Source organism: Antechinus flavipes, chromosome 6 (assembly GCF_016432865.1).
Source record: "Antechinus flavipes isolate AdamAnt ecotype Samford, QLD, Australia chromosome 6, AdamAnt_v2, whole genome shotgun sequence".
NCBI lineage: Eukaryota > Metazoa > Chordata > Mammalia > Dasyuromorphia > Dasyuridae > Antechinus > Antechinus flavipes.
In genome coordinates this window covers 178,841,222-178,863,408 of record NC_067403.1, presented here as the reverse complement: position 1 = coordinate 178,863,408, position 22,187 = coordinate 178,841,222, and the positions used below count along the sequence as shown (strand labels likewise).

Here is a 22,187-nt window from a genome sequence, read left to right as displayed (position 1 = left end):
CTAGGAGAAAAGACTCTGGATTTGAATCTTGCCTCTGATGTCTAGGACCTATGATACCCTAAATTTCCCTGAGACTCAGTTTTCTAAGTAATCTACATACCTCCCTAAGACTCACCTTTCTAATCAGTAAAATGAGGGAGATAATAAAACATGTGATAATTATAAGGAACAAATTGATTCATGCAAGTAAAGTGCTCTGCTATTTCATGATTTAATAATATATAATTAGAGTAAAAAATGTTCATTTCAAAATATCAATTCCAAGGAATTCATTTTGAATGCTTGGGGTATATTTAAAAAAATCTTGTTTTTTAGTTGTGCTCTAACTTCCCAAATAACTTCCCTTTAAATTTTAATTGAAATTTTGTTATTGAATTCCCCTATACATTTCTGTAGTGGAAAGAAAAAGAGAGTATAACCAAACAACATATCTTGCATGCATATAGGATATTTCCTCTTCCATTAGGCTCTTGGGTAGATAAGGACTACTTGGCTTAGTATCTGTATAAATAATTAATTAGTTTCCATTGTCAAGACAAATTGGAATTCAGACTACTTCTGAAATATTGAGATAACAATACAAGACAAGTCACTTTCTAAATGCATGTGTGTATATATGTATGTTTATTAATCAACCATTCATTCATCTGTTTATCTATCTATCTAACTATCTATCATCTTGCTTAAATCAAAAGTTCCATAGTCATTCTTAGGCTGATCTCAAAATTGATCAGCATGATACCAATAATGATTTGCATAAAAGTTTTGATTGCTTCAGTTTTTTTCTGACTGGATTTAATATAGACATCTCATTGGTTGTAGCCCTATTGCAACTCAGAACTACCAAAATAAAGTGGTCTCCTACCCTCATTGTCCCCCAACAATAAGGATTATTAATGTGTACCATCATGTCCAGATTCTTTAAATACTTCTGCCATTGTCTACTCTTGCCCATTTTGAGGTTTTTAAGATTTCCCATTACAATGACGGCAGATTGTAGGACCTTCTCATATGATTCAATTGCAATGTCCCATTTCCCTCTTCCAGTTCCCCCTTTTCATCTATACCATTTCCCCCAAATTACTACTTACTTTCATTCTTAAAGGAAAATGAATTAGAGTGAAAATCTCAAAACTTGAATAATTTCCATTTTTCCTCTTGCCCCTCCAGGATAAAGTCATTGAGCAGAACCTTAAAGTATCTCCTGTGAATTTCATTGTACAAAGGAGAAAATCAAGTCCTAGAAAATGAATGACTTAGCCACCATCACCAAGTTAGTAATAGAAAAGATGAGATTTGAACACAGTTCCTCTGACTCCAAGTTCCATGCTCTTTCTATTCTGCTAAAAGGTCTCCTCTCAAAAAAGAAGTCTAGGACATTCTTGTTTCCAAAGATGTTCTGAGTAATCCTTGTGAGCAAGGTCAAATCTATGGATAAGAATAATTTAAATCTATAAAGAAGTTTTTCTACTGGCTAGAAGTTTTGTTTATTTTGTTTGTGGTGGTTTGTTGATGAGGGTGGTGGTGATAGTGATCATTATTGCTATTGATCTTATTTTACATAATATTTATATAGCATTATGATATTTATAAAGCACATTACTAATGTTAGCTCATGTGATCCTAACAACAATCCTGAGAGGTAAGTGTTATCATTCCTTTTACAGAATTAGAAACAGTATTTTACAAATTACATCGCAATGTACAGACCAAGAAACCAAAACTGAGAAAAATCAAATAATTTACATAGAATCACATAACTAAATAAACATCTGAATCAAGATCTGAACTCATTTCTTGTTGGTTTCAAGTTCAAGAATTTTCCTTCCCTTGGCCTTCATTTTGAATGTAAATGAGACATGATAGAAATGGCCAAAGTGAACACTCTATGAATCTAAGTAGGGTACTGAGCCCAGTCATTAGAAAGCTCCCTGGGGGCCTCAAAACAAAAGCTGGATTGAATAATCACTTTTCAGTTAAATTAGAGAGAAAATTCTTATTCAAGCTTGGGCTGGAGCTCCCTATCAACTCTGAAATTTTCTAATTTCAAGAAAGGAAATAGAAATCCCCCCCATATTGCCATCCTTGAATGTCCAGTGCAGTGCACTGAGATTTGGCTTTAGATTTTCTTTATTTTGAAGCCAGCTCTCTACCACTTCATGCTACCTTACAAATATGTATTATAATTCCCATATTAGAGCTGAGATAGAACTTAAAGTCTTAATTTAAGACCAGGAGCTTTTTCTGGATGCTATGCTCATTCATCATACCACTAATGATCACTAACCTAGGAATCTAAATAGATTTCAAAAGGAAAGTGAAAGACTTAAAAAAAAAAAAAAGTTATAATGCAATGATCTATCATGGTTTGACAGGGATAGTGAATTAAGCTTTCTATATCTCACCAGAGATGTGGTAAATCAGAAGCATGAAATGATATCTACATTGTCAGACATGAAAAGTTGTCAAATTAAGTGAAAGAGTTGCATCAAACATCTCTAATACAGGATTGATTTCAAAGATGTATAGGAAATTGACAGTAAAATATAAGGCCCCAAACCATTTCCCAATTATTATGAACAGATAATCCTCTGAAGTAAAAATTATTCACAACTATTCGAAAGAATGCTCAAAATTGCCAGTAACTAGAAAAATGCAAATTAAAACAACTCTGAGTTTTCACTCATACTAAGGAAATTGATAACTAGAACAGAAGATAGAAGTCATCAGTACTGAAGGAGCTGTAATAAAACAGGCACATTGTTGAGAAAATATGACTGCATTTGGGGAGATGAATTATGCTTTTATAAAAATGATGAAAGATCCAACCTTTTGCTCAGAGGTCCCACTGCTGGGCATATACCCAATCGAGGTTAAAGAGAAGAAGAAATATTCACCAAACCTGTCATAGCAGCACTTTTGGGCAGAAAAAAAAAAGAAAGGAAACAAAGCAGATACCCTTGAAATTGAATGAATGGAAAAAAAGCAAGTTTGCTACATGAATGTAATAGGATATTACTGAACTGTTAAAAATGGTAAATTGAATTAATAATGCATAGAAACATGCAGAGAATTACATGAACTGATACAAAGTGGAGTAAGCAGAGCTAGAAAACAAATAGAATTATGCTGGTAAGTACTTAACTGACTATGAGGGGGAGAGTGTACTTATTAAGTTTAATCTGTATTACTAACATTTTCTGTATCACTTTCTTAACTCTAGACTATCAACAAAACAATAAATCAAGTCCAGGTTTGTAACATTTGCTGATTTTCAAAGTGTAAGTACTCACATGGAAAATTTAACAATTGACTTTTATGAGCTTGAACTAAGTTTTAGCCTTCAGAGTTAAAAGTTGATTGATTCTAGAGATGTGGATAAGAAAGACAAGATTTTGCAGCTGATTAGCTGTTTGGTCTGGAAGAGAAATAAGGATCAAGAATAATATGGAACAAGTTTAAAAAAATTCAGACTCAGAACAAACTTTTATTACTCCCATTTTACAGATGAGGAAACAAATTCAGGGAAATAATCTACTTCAATGTCATAGGATCAGGATTATAAGTAGAGGAGTTGAGAGTTTAACCCCAATCTTCTCAATCTAAACCCAATTTTCTTTTCACTGTATGATAAGGATTGTGTTAGTGGAAAGGTCACTGGACCTTTGATTTGAATTGCATGTTCAGCATTTACTATGTGGCCACAGTTAAATTACAACCTAACTAGATCTCCATTTCCTTCTTCATTTCTTTAGAAAATGAAATTAAAAAATAGGCTTCCAGGCTTTCTTCATATGACATCCTTATAAACATTCTTTATATCCATTTAACTGCCTACTTTGAAATTCTCTGAATTCAATATACCATCTTCTATCCCTGAATATAAATGCATTCTGCTTTTCCCCTGCCTTACTAGGCCTGAAAAGAAGGCTCACTTCTCCTCTGTCTCTTTAATTTTGCAGCTTTATTCAAGGCATACTTTATGTGCTATCTTCTCCAGAGATATATCTCTGCTCCTTGGATTTATTGGTCTTTTCTACTTCCTCATATAAAAGTATATTTATTTTTATCTCTTTACAAGTTGTATTCCTCCCTTTGCCCCAAGTAGAATGTCTGCTCCTTGAGGATAAGGACTGTTTTGTCTGTTTTCTTAGCATCTAATACAATGTTTGTACCTAGTAGAATCTTAAATGATTATTGAATTGGCTTAGCCAGAATTTAGACATGTATAATGCAAAATTCAGACATGGAATTAGACTTTGTGTACATGCTTCAAGTTTGCAAAAAAAATTTTTAATAAAGGGAATCCATCAGTCTGCTATTTCACATTATCTCAAAATCAAAGTGATTTTTCCTTCTGAGCGTAAAACAGTACGTTGCTAAATTCTACAAGTACAAAGGGAGAATTTTCTGCTTTTCCTAACACTAAAGGACAGAAGGTTACAAGTTCAAAGTGCCATCTGGTCATCTGCTATTTGAACCTTTGAAAAAACAAGATCTCTGGGGAAAGGGGCCTTCTGAAAAGTCCTCTTAGTATGAGATGAAGATGCATAAAGATGGGATGGGATCAAATCCACAAATTTCATCTAAGACTTTTCAACTGATGCTATCATCTTTGGGGGCTAACCAAAGTCCCTCTTTTTTTTTTTTTCTAAACAGTTTAAATTATGTATATCCTTGAAGATAAAGTTGTGAAGACACAGAAGAATAATCTCTGTTTGAAACACTGGTCAGATTTTTCAAAGTGAGCCTGGTTAAAAATGGGAAGATGTGAGATGGAAATCAAGCCTGAGTCAGATTGTCTGAGGGATAGATTTCAGTTTGATCCGGCTGGCGATTCAGAGTTTATTTATCCAGCAGAGTAGGTGAAAGGTTAGGTCCCATTAGATTAGAGATCGAATAAAAATAGCAGGAATATGTCCCAAGAGACACCAGTTTGTTGGCAGTGGAAGAATTGGGCACTCTTCCTGTGGTCTGTGATAACCTTGATGTGTTCCAACTGAAGACAATCATCTCCTCCCAGACAAAGCTGGTTTTGACTTGACTGAGGTTTTAGGATTTCCATATTTAGGGACTCTAGTTAGTGATTAAAGGCTTACAGCATCACAGATGTAGGGCTGAAAAAATCCTTAGAGATTATTGAGTCCAACCACCTTATTTTTTGACTGAGGAATCTGAGGCCCAGGAAGGCTAAAGAATTTACCCAAAGTCACGTAGTTGAGGTAAGTAAAGGTCGAGCCCAGGTATATATTATAGCATATTTAAAATTGAGAGACATGAGGTATACAAAGAAATCTAAAAAAAAAATCTTTATGAAATAATGCAAGGTTATAGGAAAACTAGAAGAAAAGATCATTCATTATTTGCAACCATCAGAGGAAATCTGAATAAGAATGAATGATCAAAGAATTCTAATGAGAATTTATGGGGGGAGGGGGGCTTATAGGGGAAAATACTATAGTTTTTATGTACTGGAATTGATTTAAATATGAACATTATTTAGCAAGTTTAAGTAGTTACAATTCTCATTCAATATTAATTTTTAATAATTTTTATCAAGAAAAAGATGATTGAAGTTTGCAGCAAGGCACTTTCATTTCTTAAAGTTGGAAGATGTGGGAATCGGTATTGTCCTTTTCAGTAAATAGCTCAAGGATAAACAGGATAAAATTATGCAGGCACAGAAGCAGCAAATGGGGAAGTCACAAAGTCACAAATTCCTATTAATCCATGGAGGGAAAGATTCAATTCTGGGCCTTCCGAATCTTCCTTCCAAACCAAGGAAAGGACAAATTGAGTTTTAAACCAACCACTAAACAGAAGGAGGAGGAGGAGGAGGAGGGGAGGACAGACTGCAGCTGGTCAAATGTTCAGGTCAAAAGAAAGTTGCTCTGGTCATTATACAATGCATAGCCTTCCAAGGAGAAAACGATTATGTGCAAATTGCTTGTTTGCTATTACTTGGGAAGGCAGAGCATTCCTGAAACCTGGAGAGCTGTCTGAATCATGCTTTCCAACTTGTGCCTGAAATATATGCATAAGCCCCTCTACAGACGCCTCTGTTACTTTACTAAATAAAAGCTGAATAATTTCATTTTACATCTATTTCCAAATGCATTCCAATGATTTTAAAATGTCAACATTCTGTAATCCAACTGAAATTTTCTCTTAACTAGTTCCAAATTTCTTATTTATTCACTGATATTTTTCTTATAAAAAGTAAATATTTGCAGTGCAATTTTAATTAAATACTTGAATACAATTTTAAAGAAATAATATGAAGTTTATTTGTAAGTGCCTTATCAATGCTTTCATGACAGAAGATACAATTCCTGGACATTAACAGGAATACAACATTCAGATTCTGCAACTCAAATAAAGGGAAAGTATGGTACAAATAATTATTGATATATGGTAAGCAACTTGGATATGATTAAAGCTGCAAAATCACCTTTTGGGGAGAATATTATAACATGCTATGGATATACATAATACCTATGATTTGGTCAAAGGATTTGGTCAGTCTCTTATGAATTGGCCACTCTAAATAGAATAAGAGAACCTAAAAATCTTCACATCAACATATTAGATAATGTCCTTGGTAACCTGACCAGACCAGATGTTTTCAAGGAAACTTGATTTTACTGAATGTATATAAAAGCAGTCATATCACTATCACACAGTTATCTAAAATGCATCATGAAAAATAAAAACAATGTTCAATAATGATAAGCTTTATGTACTCTTATCTCAGAAGACTGACTAAGTAGATTTTTATCCTACTCTTTTAGAAAGTAGTAATCACAAGAAAATTCAGCTCTGGACATTTTCATTTAAATGAATATCAAGGATTCTAAATGAAAATCACTCTTATCTTCTTTTTATTTTCATTGGACACCAGCAAAAACAAAACATAAATAAAAATATTCAAGAAATCTAAAGATCAAGCAGTCTGTTATGGCCACTTGCTTTCATGGTTTTAGATTTATTCAGAAGACATATTTAAATTAAACTGTATAGTTTTCATGCCAAGTTTATTTAGAGTTTGAAAACTGTTCTAAAACCAATAATGATAGTGCACTATTGTTTCTTTATTTATTTTGGAAGATTGCCTAAAGTATGCTTATTTCAACAAATGAAAATAATGCTATCACCATTTGTTTCTTGCACAAGGTGTGACTTTAGCTGAGATTTTTAAAAAGCTAGTTTACTTTCAATTGAAAATAAACTTCATTAAATTATTATTGTTTTTTAAATAAATGTCTATTGACTAGACTTGAATAGCTGGAACCAGAGGGTTCAGATTATTACAGATTTGCTGTATAATTTTAAGTAAGTCATAATCTACCTCAGTTTCAGTTTCCTCATCTGAAAATTTCCCACCTAGCTGCTTTCTTGAACTTGATCATCTCAAGAAATTCAGCAATCTGCAATATGAAATCAACTCTGAAACTCACCCCTCCTCAGAAGCCCTTGCCACTGAGGCCCCGTCTTTCCCTTTGGTTGAAGAGGATGGTAGACATGTGGGAATCCCTCCCAGATCTTCCATCAGTTAAAAAGAGCAGGCAGGGAATTCTCATCATTTCCCACCTCTCCTGTTTTCCTGGACTTCATCATTTCCAGAAACTCAACATTCTGCAAGATGAAGCAAACTTTGAACCTTTCCCAAGCTGGCTGTAGGACTTCATCATACCCCAATTTCTTTTTCTATGTTGTCTTTCTACCACTTCATTGTGAACTCCTTAAGACTAGGACTTATGCCTTTCCTTGCACTCCTAGCACTTAGCACAGTGCCAAACACATAGTAGGCACTTAATATTTATTGACTGACTGATTCAGAAAGAGTTGGACAATATGGCCTCTAGGTAATCTTCCAGTTTTTAGATATAAAATCTTATTATTGAAAATAATAATACATTTTAAAAACTATCAGAGTATACTACTTTTAAATCTTCTTTGCATAACTACAAGTAACTTTTTTTTTTAAGGAAGGAATCTCAATTCTGTTATTTAGATTCGTTGTCCATCCCAAGTGAATAAGGAAGTCATCATGTAACATTGATTTTTTAAAAACCCTAAGACTGACATCTAGCTGCCTTTTTACATATGACCTTGAAAAAAAAGTATAATGGAAACAGTCATTTTTCATATAATATAACATCCAGGAAGTTATTTACTTTCACGCTTGGCAAGAACCAAAATATTCTAGTCATTTTTTTTTTACAACTTTATTCTAAATTTCCTCTCATTATCTTACAGGTAAAGGTTTGAATTCAGACACAATTAAATGAATCTGTTGCTGGGGAGAGGTATTTTCATTTTGCTTTGTTTTTAATTATAGATTACAAAAATTACCAATAACCTAACCATTAAAAGAGGGAAAACAGCATTGTAGGAAAAAACATATTTAATGATCCTATTGATTTTACTTCTTTATTCAGAAATCAAAGAACTAAATGAAGGAAATACTGGATGAGTTTTAAAAATTTTAAGTCCTCAATAATATCTTAGAATTTGAGAAAACATTGCTGTGTTTAATGGCTAAAAGTCCAATCACTGAAATGCTGATTTTTCTCAGCTGTAGAAATGTGAAAGTTGCAGTGAACTCCATAGAGATGAACATTAGAAACAAACAGAATGGAGTGTGCATTTTCAGAGTTGGGATTGCTCTGCTGCTGTTTCTAATGCACTAGAACAATAAAAATCAATTGGTTCAACGATTAAGAGATTAAGGAGGTTGACACAGATTGTACCCAGAAGAGATTTCTAAAAACATTTGAAAACTGTTAGGATTTTGGGATTTTAAAAACATGGCACTGTTTTTCACAAGCTGCAAGTGGAATTTACAGCAATGTCATTTTTTCTAGTATTTATAAACGATTCTTTCTTGAAAGCTGAGGGCTATAGGTAGGAAAGCGAGACACACAAAGTGGTAAGGTAAATTACAATATGTTTCCAGCAAAGTTGTAAAGGGCATCGACAAAGAGAAATTCTATTTAGAAGGGATGTTGGGAGACTATTGTCTAAGATGAAGATGGTAAAGGGCTCAGAGGGCCATAGCTCCCCTCACATTCACTCCCACAATTATTTAAAAGAATTCCAGATGGAAAGATTAATAAAACAACAACAAACAATAGTAAATTATTCCATCTAGTGCAGAGCTATAGAAGAAGATGGTCAGAAACTTGTGGGTACTTTAAGTGAGACTATGCATGTATGTATTTTGAGGCAAGAAGGATAAAAGGTATAAAGTCATCTTAGTCTCTGATAAATGAACCCTAAAGTTTATGGGTACTGTGAATAGAGAACATATTGGTGGGGGTAAAGTCAACCCAATTTTGGGTAAATGGTGTCTGAAGTCAGATGGATCCGAATTCAAGGATGGTGGAGCTTTAAGAAGGTTTGGAGCCAGGCCTTAAAACATCACTGGAAAGGGATATAGAGCCAGATAATACTTGCCAGGAAAGTGGGAGGACTTTTAAGAAGCTAGAATCTGGTTCCATCACTCCATTCACAACTGTAGCGTTTCAGCATCTGGTTGCAGAGAGAATAGAACCTACCCACTGCATCCAAGAGTGCAAGACAGAGAGGAGCCTGATACTGAAACAATTTCCCATAGCAGGAACTGAGATTAAAAATATGGAAGCTCAAGTACAATGAAGAAATCTCATGGGTTATAAGAACACTAAGAGGTCAACCAAGAAAAAAATTAACTTTACAATAAGTACAAGTAGATCTTTAGAAAAAGAGAATATCATGGCCATATGGATTCCAAGAGTGCATGGAAGAAAGGAAGCAAGAGAAAATGATAGAATACTTAAGGGAGAGAGAAAGGAAAAAGAGAGAGCTGGGGGGAGGGGGGGAAGAGAGAGAGAGAGAGAGAGAGAGAGAGAGAGAGAGAGAGAGAGAGAGAGGGAGGGAGGGAGAGAGAGGAAAAATTTATCCAAGTAGTACATTCTATGAAGAACAGAAAATAGAATGGAAGAGATATAATTAAGTGATTCAAAAAGCAATATTAGAACAGGGAAAGGAAAGGACTAAACATTTATATAGCAGCTCCTAGGGAATGAGCACTATGCTAACTCTTTTAAGAAATACTATCTCATCTGTTCTCACAACAAACCTAAGAGATAGGTTATTATTATCCCATTTTACAGTTGAGAAAACTGAGCAGAGGCCAAGTGACTTTTCTAGAGTCACACAATTGGTAAATGTCTGATGTCAAATTTGAATTTGGGTCTTCCAGATTCCAGACCCAATACGCTATACAGTGTCTTTCCACAACTGCTTCTCATAGTTAAAATACTGAAGAAAGGATAAAGAAATGATAGTGTCTATTACCAAATACAGCTGATCTACAAAAGAAGTCAACAAGAGACCTGTTATAGAATTGTTGGTAACTATGTTTGATGCTGGGACATCAAAATGAAAAATGAAAAAGCAGTGACAAAAAGTCTCAGACCTCTCAAAGTTTATATTCTACTACAGAATACTATAGTATTCTACTATAACCAGAAAAGTAAAAATAAAATTATTTGGCCGCTCTCTCCCTAATAATCTCTCACTAATACTGTAGTACTAACAAGAGATTCAGAAAAGGCATTTCCTAGGAAGTGGCATATGAAGTAAGTCTCAAAGGAAGCTTGGGATTCAATGATTTGGAAGTGAGAAGAAACTGTACCTCAAGGACATAACAGAACCTATCCAAAAGTATGGTGACAGAAAAGGAACCTCCATTTGCAAAGCACTTATTGACAACTCAACTGTGAGAAGTTTGGGTTTAATTTTTTTTTCTGTCACAAAAGGTAAATATCTCATTCTTCAGAGCAGATTTTCTTCCTGTTTTGAGAAATAGCTTAAATTCCCAATGTATTCTTTCCTCCAAAGTAAGATTGCTTTTAACACAATATCAAATGCCAAGATAAAAAATAAGAATTCAAATTAATCACCCACATTTTGTCCAAAAATACCTAGCATTTAGATATTTGGAAACATCTGGATGGCTTTTTTTTTTCACACAGAGATTTAATGTAATCATAAATGTGACCTATATTTCATCTCTCTGAAAAAAGTCAGTTCCAAAAGAAGCTCTGAGTGGACTATCTTAGCATAAGGAAACTCATTGTGCAATAAATCTCAGGACAAGCTTATTTTCCCTTAGAAACATTTATAATTGGTCTGACTTTTTTTTTTCCTGTTCTTCCCCTGCTCCTCATAATCCCAGAACTCAGCTTTTATCAGTTGGGAATCTAGCCTCAATGACAAAATCATGAACACTTTTGTAAATCAATATCCCCATCTGTAAATAGCTCAGGGGCCTTGCTTTCCTATTTCAGAATCAGTTACAAAATAAAGTCGACTTAAGTTGTCTGTGAATTTATCAGATTCACAGAGCCTTACACATTCAGACCAATCTGAAATATGGGAATCCAAATGAATTGTTTAGAACTATTTTTCAAAATAAAATTTTATTTTTCCAAAATATATCCAAGAGGGCAAGCAATCTGATAGAGGGCTAAACATATAATTCTTCTAAATATATTTCCATATTGGTCATACAGCTACCTTTTTAGTCCTAAAACTACAATCCTAGATTCCTGCTCATGTAATTATTGTTTTATTTTTTTTTAATGTTGTGATATTCCATCATAGGAGCTTATGCAAAAATCAGAGATTCTATGGACATGCTATAGTCATTGAAAAAATAACACTCTTGGATTGAATTTTTCAGAATACAGATGCAAGGAAATGTAAATCAGCTGTAGTTTTAAAAATTGGATTTCTGAAAAAACCCTCATCTACATTTGTAAAAACCTCCCATGAGGCTTTCCACAGATCCTAAGAATGTTTAAAAATATTCTTCACACTGTTTGGAGTTGACCACAGAATAAAAGCTCCTTGAGGGTGAGAACTATCACCTTTTTGAGATGCTTGCCTGGCACATAGTGATGACATAGAAAAAAATGATGGTTGAAGAATTGAGATAGAGATTACAGATAGCTCTGGGTTTCTTTTACAGATGGAGTATCATGCTGAGAGGAGATTAAAACTAGGTGGACTGACATCAAGTCAAGAGCTTTTTTTTTTTTAAACACACCAAGCTGTCACTCTTTGTGTTGTTTTATACCAATAAATAGACAAGACCCTTGTATAAGTTACACAATAGGTAAAATTTGTCCTGGAGATCCCTTTTCACTGCCCTTCTGGCCCTGCTGGGTGCCCCAGGCCCCTTCAATGCAAGTCCCAAGGAGGGCTTGCTTATGCAGTGTTAATTAAGGAGGCCAGACATTCCTTTACAAGGGATAAGCCTTTTCCTCCACAATTAGAGATAAGGTATAAAATGGAGATACCCCTGGGAGAACTAACACAAGGACTCCAATGCACATTAAGAAATAGCTGACATGAGGGTATAAAGGGCAGAAAGCTGGTTTTGATAAATGGAGAGGGAGCATACAGCCTACGAAGGGGGTGGGTAGGAATTTGATACCACAGTGGAAGGTGGGGAAAGCTTCCTCAGAGGGGAGTCTAGAGGTACCAAAGAAAAGTATCTCCTTCATTATTTTATCCAATTCTATTCTTCATCCTGGGTTTTTTTATAAGCAGGGCCATATTCTCAGTTAACTACCAACTAGTCTTCCCTGCCATTTTCATTTTCAAAGTAAACTTCTAAGATCTGAAAAACTTTATCAACCCAATGGAATGAAATTCTAAAGGGGTGGGGAATGGAATGAATTTCAAGCATCAATGGGAGAAGTGGGAGAAGAGAATTTGAGGGGGCCTCCTGGATCAGTTTTGTGTGTGAGAAAGAGAGAGACAGAGACACAGAGAAACAAAGACAAAGATGAGACAGACTCAGAGACAGAGAGATGGGCCTCTGACAATTTGGTGAAATGTATGCACTTCTCAGAGTAATTTTAAATGCAAAATAAAATAAAATATATACAATTACAAAGAAAATCAATTATTTTGAAAAAAATCTAATTTTTTTCTACTAAGCTAGTAGATCATTCTTTCCTCCCAAAGTCAATGTATCCTCAATAAAATCTTGTCTTAAAAATGATAATTATATAATAAAAGTTTTTACTCCAGCTAAAATTATTATTTATGATTAGCATGTTATATTTCAATGGCATGTCTTTTGAACATATTTTGAAGGTCTATACAACTAATATTCTCTTTTGGAACAAGACCCAGGTAGGAGGAAAGATGTGTGACAAGGGAAAATGAGTATTGATTAAATTCCTACTATGTGCCAAACATTATGCTAAATGAACTAAATCATCACTTCTCTTTCTCCCATTACCAAGATTATTTTTGCCTTGCTGACTCAGTCTGACCTTGGTCATTTAGTACATCTGAAAACAGCTATCTCCCCAATTATCAGATCTATTTATATTTCAAATAATTCAATCTGAAAAAAAAATCCGAGCACAAAATGAGATAGTATATGGAAAGTTATGCAAATTTTGAAGCACTATATAATGTCCACTGCTATAAATACTAAAAGAGCAGATATTAATGCAGAAGATTAAAAAGCCTTACTGACATATGGACAACATAGAGATGTAACATACATGTACATGTATATGCATATATTTTCCATATATACATACATATTTTGTTTTATAATGCAATCATATATATATATATACATGGAACGTAAGAATGACTTGAACCGTATGATATAGATCATAGATCTAAAATTGAAAGAGACCTAAAAAGTCATCTGGTCTAACCCATTTTATAGCTGAAGAAATGGAGGCATAGAACATCTAAGTGACATACCCAAGGCCACACAGATTAAAAATGTCAGAGCTGGGATTTCAACTGAAGCCCTCAGATTCCATTCAATCACTCTTTCAAGTAGTTCAAGCTATGAATACATGTATATCCATGTCTCAAAATAGCAGTGTGATTTTTGTCTTTTAGAGAGTATCCAATAAAATTATTAAAATAGAGTTAAATTATATTCCCAGTTTTGTATAAGTGAGGGGGTTATAGAATTCTATAATGCTCTCAGTTTAATTGGAAAATAATTTTGATAGCAGAATACCACCATAATGTGGTGGTAGCCCCTGACAGGGCCAACTCCAACCATGCCATCACTGTAACCTCATGCATGCACTGTGTTTTCAACTTGTTCTTTATGAGTCGAAGATAACACTAGCATTATCTGTCTATAGTGGAGAGGTCCTAAACCCAGCAGATCTCTTGTACTTTCATTCACTTCCTTGCTCTTGTAGAGATACTTCTGAGTCAAGACTAGATTCCTCCACCCACATTATCTTCCACCAAAGATGCATTATTGCTGTTCATATTGGATCTGTTCATTTTTAATCCCAGGTCATTCATCAACATGGGCAAAAAAAGTTTCCAAATCTCTCATTGATTCATGTGGTGGCAATTTTCAAAGACCAGAGTATTTCCTCCCTGGCTTTCTAATGCCAGGGGCCAATTTGACTCCTCAGAGTGTGTCTTTTTATACTTTTTTTTTCTCAGAAGCATAAAAATTGCTTAAGAAGACATTTATTTGAAGTAATTATGAAAACCACATTTGTATTGGCTCCCTTTCTTTTATGACCTCTTCAGAGAGCAAAAGATTATGGCAGATGTGTTCTTTGGCAACAGCTGGCAGAGGTGAATGAACACTAGACTCTATTTCCTCTTAAACAAAAAGAACAAAACCAAGGAGAAAAACTTGCACTATTCTTTCAGCTCTCTTGTCCTCAGATCTCACTTTTGCTGATATAAAGCACTAGGAGAAAATTATTTGAATCCTGTAACAAATATAGTTTGTGGGTGTGAGCTTTATCTCCATTTTGCAATGACATTCTCTTCTAATTTAAAAGGAAAGTCTCCTGAAAAATTAAGTTGTGACATGTCAGCTTGTAAGTTGTCATTTGCTAAGGTTTCTCTCAAATGCCATGATACCCTATCAGTAAAAAGTCTTTCTGATTGTCCTCCTGTTTGCAAAAACACAAAGTATAAATACAGTCCAAAGGCAGAAAATTATTTGATTTTCAAAAGAAGATTTCCAAGGACTTCAGTTGCTTATCTATAAGTATTCTGCTAGCCATTTTCTTGCTTTAAGGAAGTGTTAATTCTGGACATGAAGATAAAGATTTGAAAAAATGCATCATGAAATCACTATTATACCTAGGACTGACTACAAGAATATTTGCTGCAATTAAAATCCAATCTTTATTTACAGAATAATTAAAAAGTGCCCAACTGTTCTTTGCTTAAAACTGCTTTTTCATCAATGAAGTGTGCACACACACTCCCCTACTGAAACATTATGCTGGCTGTCTTTTATCCCATCTTCAGGGGTTTTGCTTCTAATATTTTAAGATGTTAAAACAAGCTGTGGGTTTTGTTTGGCAAAATTAAAACATATACTCTCTCCATCATGTTTTGCAGATGTCATCTGGAACAAATTCCTCTGTGATTTCTAGAATAGAACTCCGGTAAATTATTTTGTTCACACTAAGACGAAGGAAAGAAAAATGGCAGTCGTATCTTCTTTGGGCTGTACATTTGGGAACTAAGGCCCAATGGACGCTTTGGCTGCTCTTGGCTCAGAACTGCCTGGATTGTATTGCAGCAGATGCTAGGTATGCTCTTGGAGGTCTAAATGTACCCAGGGCATTCTTTCTTAACTTGAAATGGAACTGAATTCATGGATCTTATCCCACAAACTGCTGCAGCCACTCCAAAATTATAAGAACAGTTGTACTCTCCTGGGAATCACAGAATGAGATGGATGCATTACTTTTAAAAGAAAAGGTTGGAGGGATTAGATGTTTTTCTTTTATTGACAATTAATATAAGGAATCCTGGCAATTATTCTGTGTTTGATAATGCTGCTTAGTAATAAAGTAGAATTCACTTTGAAAAAGTGGTAGAATCCAAAATCTATTTGAAAAAAAAAATCTATTCTCAAAAGCAATGCTTAGTTAATGGAGGGAAGCCAGAATATTGAATATTAGTTTTCAAAGCAAAGATTTTTTTTTTTGGTAACACCTACAAAAAATTCTTTTAACTATAATTTGTGGTGACCTCTTCTTCTAAAAAAAATATGAGATGAAGAAAAAAATAAGATCAAGGAAAAAATAAACCATTACATTCTAAAATGAGTATTCCAATCCCTGCCCCAAGTCCGTATAAATGGTTGGGGTGATAATGTGTCTCAATTCTGACACAGTATTGGCCAATAACACTCACTCTTCTCTTCTTCCTAGCAGCTAGCAGATGGCAATCCACTTCTGGTAAAGTTCACACTTTCACCTGCTGCCAGGGAGGGTGCCGGCTGCTTACAAGAAAACTTGATAAGGGGGAAGGGAAGATGTTGAAACTCCTGATGGTGCAAGACCCACATCTTGTCCCCTGAAACCTTCTAGTGAGTTCTCAAGGAAAACTACTAAAAGAGTTAACCTTCTCAAATTCATCTATATTTCTAGCACTGGGGAGTAGGATGGAATCCTGGTACCCCTCTGAAAATTGTGGATTTGCATACAAATATATTGTAACAAGAGTTTTCTTCTCATCTATTCTGAGTCCTCTTTCTCTGGATACTGGGGATCAATTATACCTAGCATGCGAGGGGGTGGGAGGAGGAGGAGAAGGAGACAGAAAGAAAAGGAGAAAGGGAGAGAAGAAGAAAGGGAGAGAGAGAAAGAGGAAGAGAGGGAAAGAGGGAGAAAGGGAGAAAGGGAAAGAGGAAGAGAAAGAACGAGACATTTTGTTTAAACTTCAATTTAGATCTCTAGACATGAAACTGTTAATGAAATAAATCTCTGAACATATGGAAGAAGAGAAATCCACTCTATAACCTCCCTTCCAACATTACTTGATTAAAGTTTTTAAAATAGCACTATCCCCCTGCCCTCCTCCATTCTTTTCCCCTTTATTCCTTCGACTCCCTCCCCAAAATACAAAAGGAATATGGACAGGAAAGGAGTGGAAAACTGAATCTCCAGGTTCCTCAATCAGCTGATGAAGTTCCAATGCTAGTCTTGGAATGACTGATCCACTGTAGCTAGAAGTTAAATTTGCCTATAACAATAAACTACCCAGCTTTGGGAAAGCACCATACTTTCCCACATGAATGTTAAATAGGTCCAGGACAAATAAACTGGGGGATCCCCCCTCCAACGTTTTAAGACCAAAAGAGATTCTTCAATTATATATTTTGTTACTCTCTTAAGAGATAAAAGCTGTATCTGCAAGTGATTAAAAGATGTTTTATATTCATAGCCTTATTTCTGTTGAAAAAAAAAAAAGGCATAATTTAAACCACACACAATTCTAAGCAATTTGGGCCCATTACAGCAGTCTAGCTTCTTCTTTTTCTTCTTCTACTTTTTTTAAATGATAGTTACAAATTAAAAGAGTGCTATTGCAATGATTAGCCTTATGTTTTGACATATAGGTTTAGTGAATAAAAAGATCTGACATAAAAATGAAAACAATATCCTAGACCAAGCTATATGCAAGTTGTTATATTTAGAGAGTGTGGTACAGATTAAGGACATGCATTGAAGTTAGGCTCAGAAGAGGGTGAAAGCTAGCAACTTATATGAGCTTCCCCTCCCCCATTTCTATGGATATAGAAAGTATTTCTTGAAAAAGCTTTTCTCTTTTCTCTATCTGTCTAGTCACATATGGTTAATTACTACACCCTTTTGCCCCTTAAAAGCTAGGAGAAAAAACACTTTTGGAGGTTAAGTCAAGGGACATTTTAACATAATTCAAAATATATTTAAATTAAAAATGGGAATTGGGACCCCAATTAATTATGTTTCCCAGTTTTTTTTTTTATTTTGAGGAAGGCAGTTTATAAAACTGCAAGCATAACCTGCCATTCAAAATTGTGTGGATTTTTCACTTTAATGATAATTTTTCATAGAGATTGATTAATCCCATATGAAAGATAGGTGTCAGAAAGTAATACTTTTCTGATATTTTCACAGAAATCACTCTTGGAAAACTTTGCAACAAACCAATTGAGTGAATATGAAATGTAGATGTCCTTTTAAGATTACAATCCCATTATAATTTTTAATAAATAATAATCAGTAATAAATGTTAGGTGTCTTTACACACAGAATTTCTCAGTCTCTCTCAAAAGTCTCTGATTTCTGACTCTTTCTGTCTTTGTCCTTGTCTCTCTCTCCTATCCTTCTAGCTTTCTTTCTCTTAAATTCCATTCTCATTAAGCACACCTGGGATTAGCTCCCCCTTTTCCCCATCCCTAGCAGACTAAGAAGGGTGTGGGGAGAGGAGGTTTTTTTTTTTTCTCGCAGAAACCTATCAGGCTTTCTCTGAGGAGCTAACTGGGAGAAGGAGAAGCGGAGGTCAAGGGATTGGGAGGAGGGAAGAGAGGAAGAGAAAGAGGAAAAGGATGAGGAAGACGACTCAAAAGTGGTGCTGTGTATTGGAAAGAAAACGTCTGAAGAAGCGGGAAGGAAGAAAGAGCCTTTTCTGTGACGTCCGGCAAGGGAAGACATGTAAAGGCATCCAGTAGCCCTACGAAGTTGTCTGAGAGTACTGAGAAAAGAAATGCAGACTAGGCAACTAGCTACCCCCGGAGGTCTACTCCCCGGATGGTGACTGGGCGCCCCCTGGGCGCCCATGACTGGCAGAGGAGGAGTAGGAGGAAAGCATCGGGGCAGCTGCCCTTCAGTAGAAGTGGTGGGAGTGGTGAGGGAGGCAGGAGGCTGTCTAATTCCCTGGTATCTCGTTGGCATCCTACTTCTCCTCCTTCTGCTGCTGCTCTTCCTCTTCCTCCTCCTTTCTCATCATCCTCTTCTTCCTCCTTTTCCTCCTACTCTTGGAGGAAGAGAAGAAAGCGGAGGCTACGGGACACTTTTATGCCCAATTTGGGGAGACAAAAATTGCCGCTTTTTTCCCAGCGTGTCTTTGCTGAGTTTAACTATGATCTAAAAGTACTGGATAACAGGAGGCGGGATCTCTAGGTACCCGAAAACATAAGGGGCAATGAGAGACAGAGCGGGGGCCAATGGAGCAAAGGAAGGGGCAGGACTAAGAATCTCACCAGCTAACTACCCTACTAACGGAGCTGGTGGATCTTTCCCAGCAGTGAACCGTAATGGGGTAACGAACTCTTGCGTCAGGTCCTACTTTGCTGCCCTCCCCTGTTGCTCTGCCCTTGTGTACTCAAGCAATGTGTAAAGGAGAAGTCTAGACAAGGCAGGTAGTCTTATTTTGCCCCCTTCCTCTTGACCCCGTCCTCCTACAGTTCCTGCTAGTGTACCTGTCCGGCATAGTGTGGTCACAGGAGAAAGGATCCTGAGCAGAAAGGAGGGATGACTTCAGAGATATTCCCTCTCTGCCTCTCCTTAATGTGCCTTGGGCCATAGAAGAACCCCTGGGAAGTTTATTCCTCATCTTGTGGGGAGCATCACTAGGAACTAGTCCCAAGCTTCTACCGCAGATACTCCTAATTGTGTGACCTAATTGTATGAAGAAAGCGGTTTCTGAGCCTCAGTTTCCTTATATTTACAATTCAGAAATTGGACGCGTTAAAATCTAAAGATCCTTGCAACTTTAAATCTGAGACCTTTCCCTACCTCAAGTCAAGGCAGATCTAACCCTGACCCACCAACTTGTCCATCACTTGGTGAGGAAAGAAGGGGGCAAGTTCCTAGAGTAAAGGAACGGTATGATGGTATCTTTACAGCCTCGAAGCTGAGAACTGCTTCTTCCATGCAGTATGCCTTTAATCAATGTGAGTTGTTTCTTTTAGTGAATGGTAAGAGTAACCAGTATAAACAGAGGGAGGAAAGTGGCAGCTCACCTTCCTGAGTCACCCCACCCTTTGCCCTTTGCAGGAGGCACCATCACCCTCCTTGTCCTTAAAGTACCAGGAGTCCTTCTCTCCGAACTGGATTCACCACTCAATCTTCCCCACTTCATCCTCTGGAATTTCGCCTCCCAGGGAACAAACCCAGACCCCCTGCCCACCCAGTTTATCTCCAGGACCCCCACCTACAAAGAAGCTATCTTCTGCCCTCTACTGCACCTTGAGTTCCCAAATCATTCCCTTCCTTTTCTCAGCTTCTTTTTGGGCCCATTCAAAGGAGGGTTGTGGGCCGCTCAAGCATTAATCCCACTCTAGTACTTCACTTTTCGGACCCCAGCATCCATGGGACCCGAATGACTCAAAAGGCGCTTTTTGCCCCACACTGTCGAGGGGATGCGCCCTGAGGAAAGCAAAGAGTGTGCGTCTGATCTGATCAGTCCGTCAGTAGTGTTTTTACGGACGTCGATATGATATGGATGCGCAGGCTTCCCTTTGGTTCGTACTTACCTCTCAGTGTCTAGGGTCTGTTTTGTTTTGTTTTGTTTTGTTTTGTTTTCCTGCCCTGAGACAGAAGGAAAGAAATTTCTCTCCAAGTAAGGTGCTTCTTTGTGAAATAGTGCAGATTACTTAGGTGCGTTCGAGATGACAAGTTCCAGTGCCCAGATCGACCCCCCCAGAGTCCCGTTGCGGCTCTGGTACTAACAGCAGCAGCAACACCAGAAGCAGCGTCCCAACTTTGCTGAGGACGCCACAAACTTCCACTGCTTCTGGGTCGGGGCTCCCGGATGGCCCCAGGAGAAAGGACACGGTTCCTGCAGCCGCGGCTGCTGCTACTGGCTTCCTAGACGAAGGTCCTGGACAGATGCGGGGCTCTTTACATGTCTCGGGGGCACCCCGGGCCACCCGGAGCCCCAGCAAAGAGTCGAGCCTAAGCCTCTAAGCTGGATGGAGCTAGAGCTGGAACTGAGGCTGCAGAGGCAAGCGGCAACCGGCTGCTGTTTGCGGCGGACGGTACTGACCCGACCCGGATACCTGGGGCTCAAGAGAGCGAGGAGCGAGCCAGTCAGAGAGTGAGGCTGCGCAACCCGCGGATAGAGGCTGGATGAGTGGAGCCCAGGGCAGCAAAGGCAGCGCCAGAAACAGTAGAGGCAGCAGGGGTAGAGGCGGCAGCTTGGGCTCCCGCGCCTCCCTTCCGATGCTTGTGACCGGACTGTGCACACTCACAAACAAGGACGGCCGCGGCCCCCACAGAATACAAATGCTAGGGCCAGCTGGGCTCCCCGACTGTCTGATATCCTGGTGCACCCGAAGCTGTGGCACTGGGTGCTCCCTTTCCTCTTCTCTCCTTTCCTCTTCCCCAGGGCGACTCAGTGAGAAGCGCGAGTGTGTGCGCTCCGAGTGTCACTCACTAGTGAAGCTCAGAGACGCCCTCCCTCTCTCTCCCCTGCCTGGGCCGCCTCCCCCGTCTCCTTTTCCCCCTCCCCCCAATGTCCCTCCTGCTGGCCGAGAGCGCGCGCGCACTCTCTCTCTCTCTCTCTCTCTCTCTCTCTCTGACTCCCTCTCCCTCCTCGTCCTTCTCTTTCTTTCTTTCTTTCTTCCTTTCTTTTTCTTTCTTTTCTTTTTTCTTTCTTTCTTTCTTTTCTTTCTTTCTTTCTTTCTTTCCTTTCTTTCTTTTCTTTCCTTCCTTTCTTTCTTTCCTTCCTTTCTTTCTTTTTTCTTTCTTTCTTTTCTTTCTTTTTTTCTTTTCTTCCTTCCTTTCTTTTTTTCTTTCTTTCTTTCTTTATTTCTTTTCTTTCTTTCTTTCTTTCTTTCTTTTTTTCTTTCTTTCTTTCTTTCTTCCTTTCTTTCTTTCTTTCCTTCCTTCCTTCCTTCCTTTCTTTCTTTCCTTTCTTCCTTCCTTTCTTTCTTCCTTCCTTCCTTCCTTCTTTCTTTTTTCTTTCTTTTTTCTTTCTTTTCTTTCTTTCTTTTTCTTTCTTTCTTTCTTTCTTTCCTTTCTTTCTTTCTTTCTTTCTTTCCTTTCTTTCTTTCCTTCCTTCTTCTTCCTTTCTTTCTTTCTTCTTCTTCTTCTTTCTTTCTTTCTTTCTTTCTTTCTTTCTTTCTTTCTTTCTTTCTTTCTTCCTTCCTTCTTCTTCTTCTTCTTCTTCTTTCTCCTTCTTCTCTTCCTCCTCCTCTTCCCCCTCCTCCTTTTTTTCTTTTATCTTTTTCTTTCTTTCTGACTGTCTTTCAATGTCTCTTCTCTTTTTCCCTGTCTCTCTCAGAACAACAATACAGGATCATCCAAACCTCTGATTCTGTGATGTTATTTCCAGGATATCCAGGAAGAGCTTGAGAAGATATCTTCTTTAGTTCTAAATTCTTTATT

The 22,187-nt window shown here is 37.1% G+C and overlaps 1 protein-coding gene across 1 annotated transcript in view; it reads right to left on the bottom strand.

Moving 5' to 3' along the window:
- NDNF (neuron derived neurotrophic factor) overlaps window positions 1-21,245 on the bottom strand; it is a 39,383-nt gene extending 18,138 nt beyond the window's left edge. The window contains exon 1 of the mRNA XM_051965912.1: window positions 20,333-21,245. The gene's annotated coding sequence lies outside the window, so the exon portion shown is untranslated. The remainder of the gene's footprint in view (window positions 1-20,332) is intronic.
- Window positions 21,246-22,187: the final 942 nt, after the last annotated feature.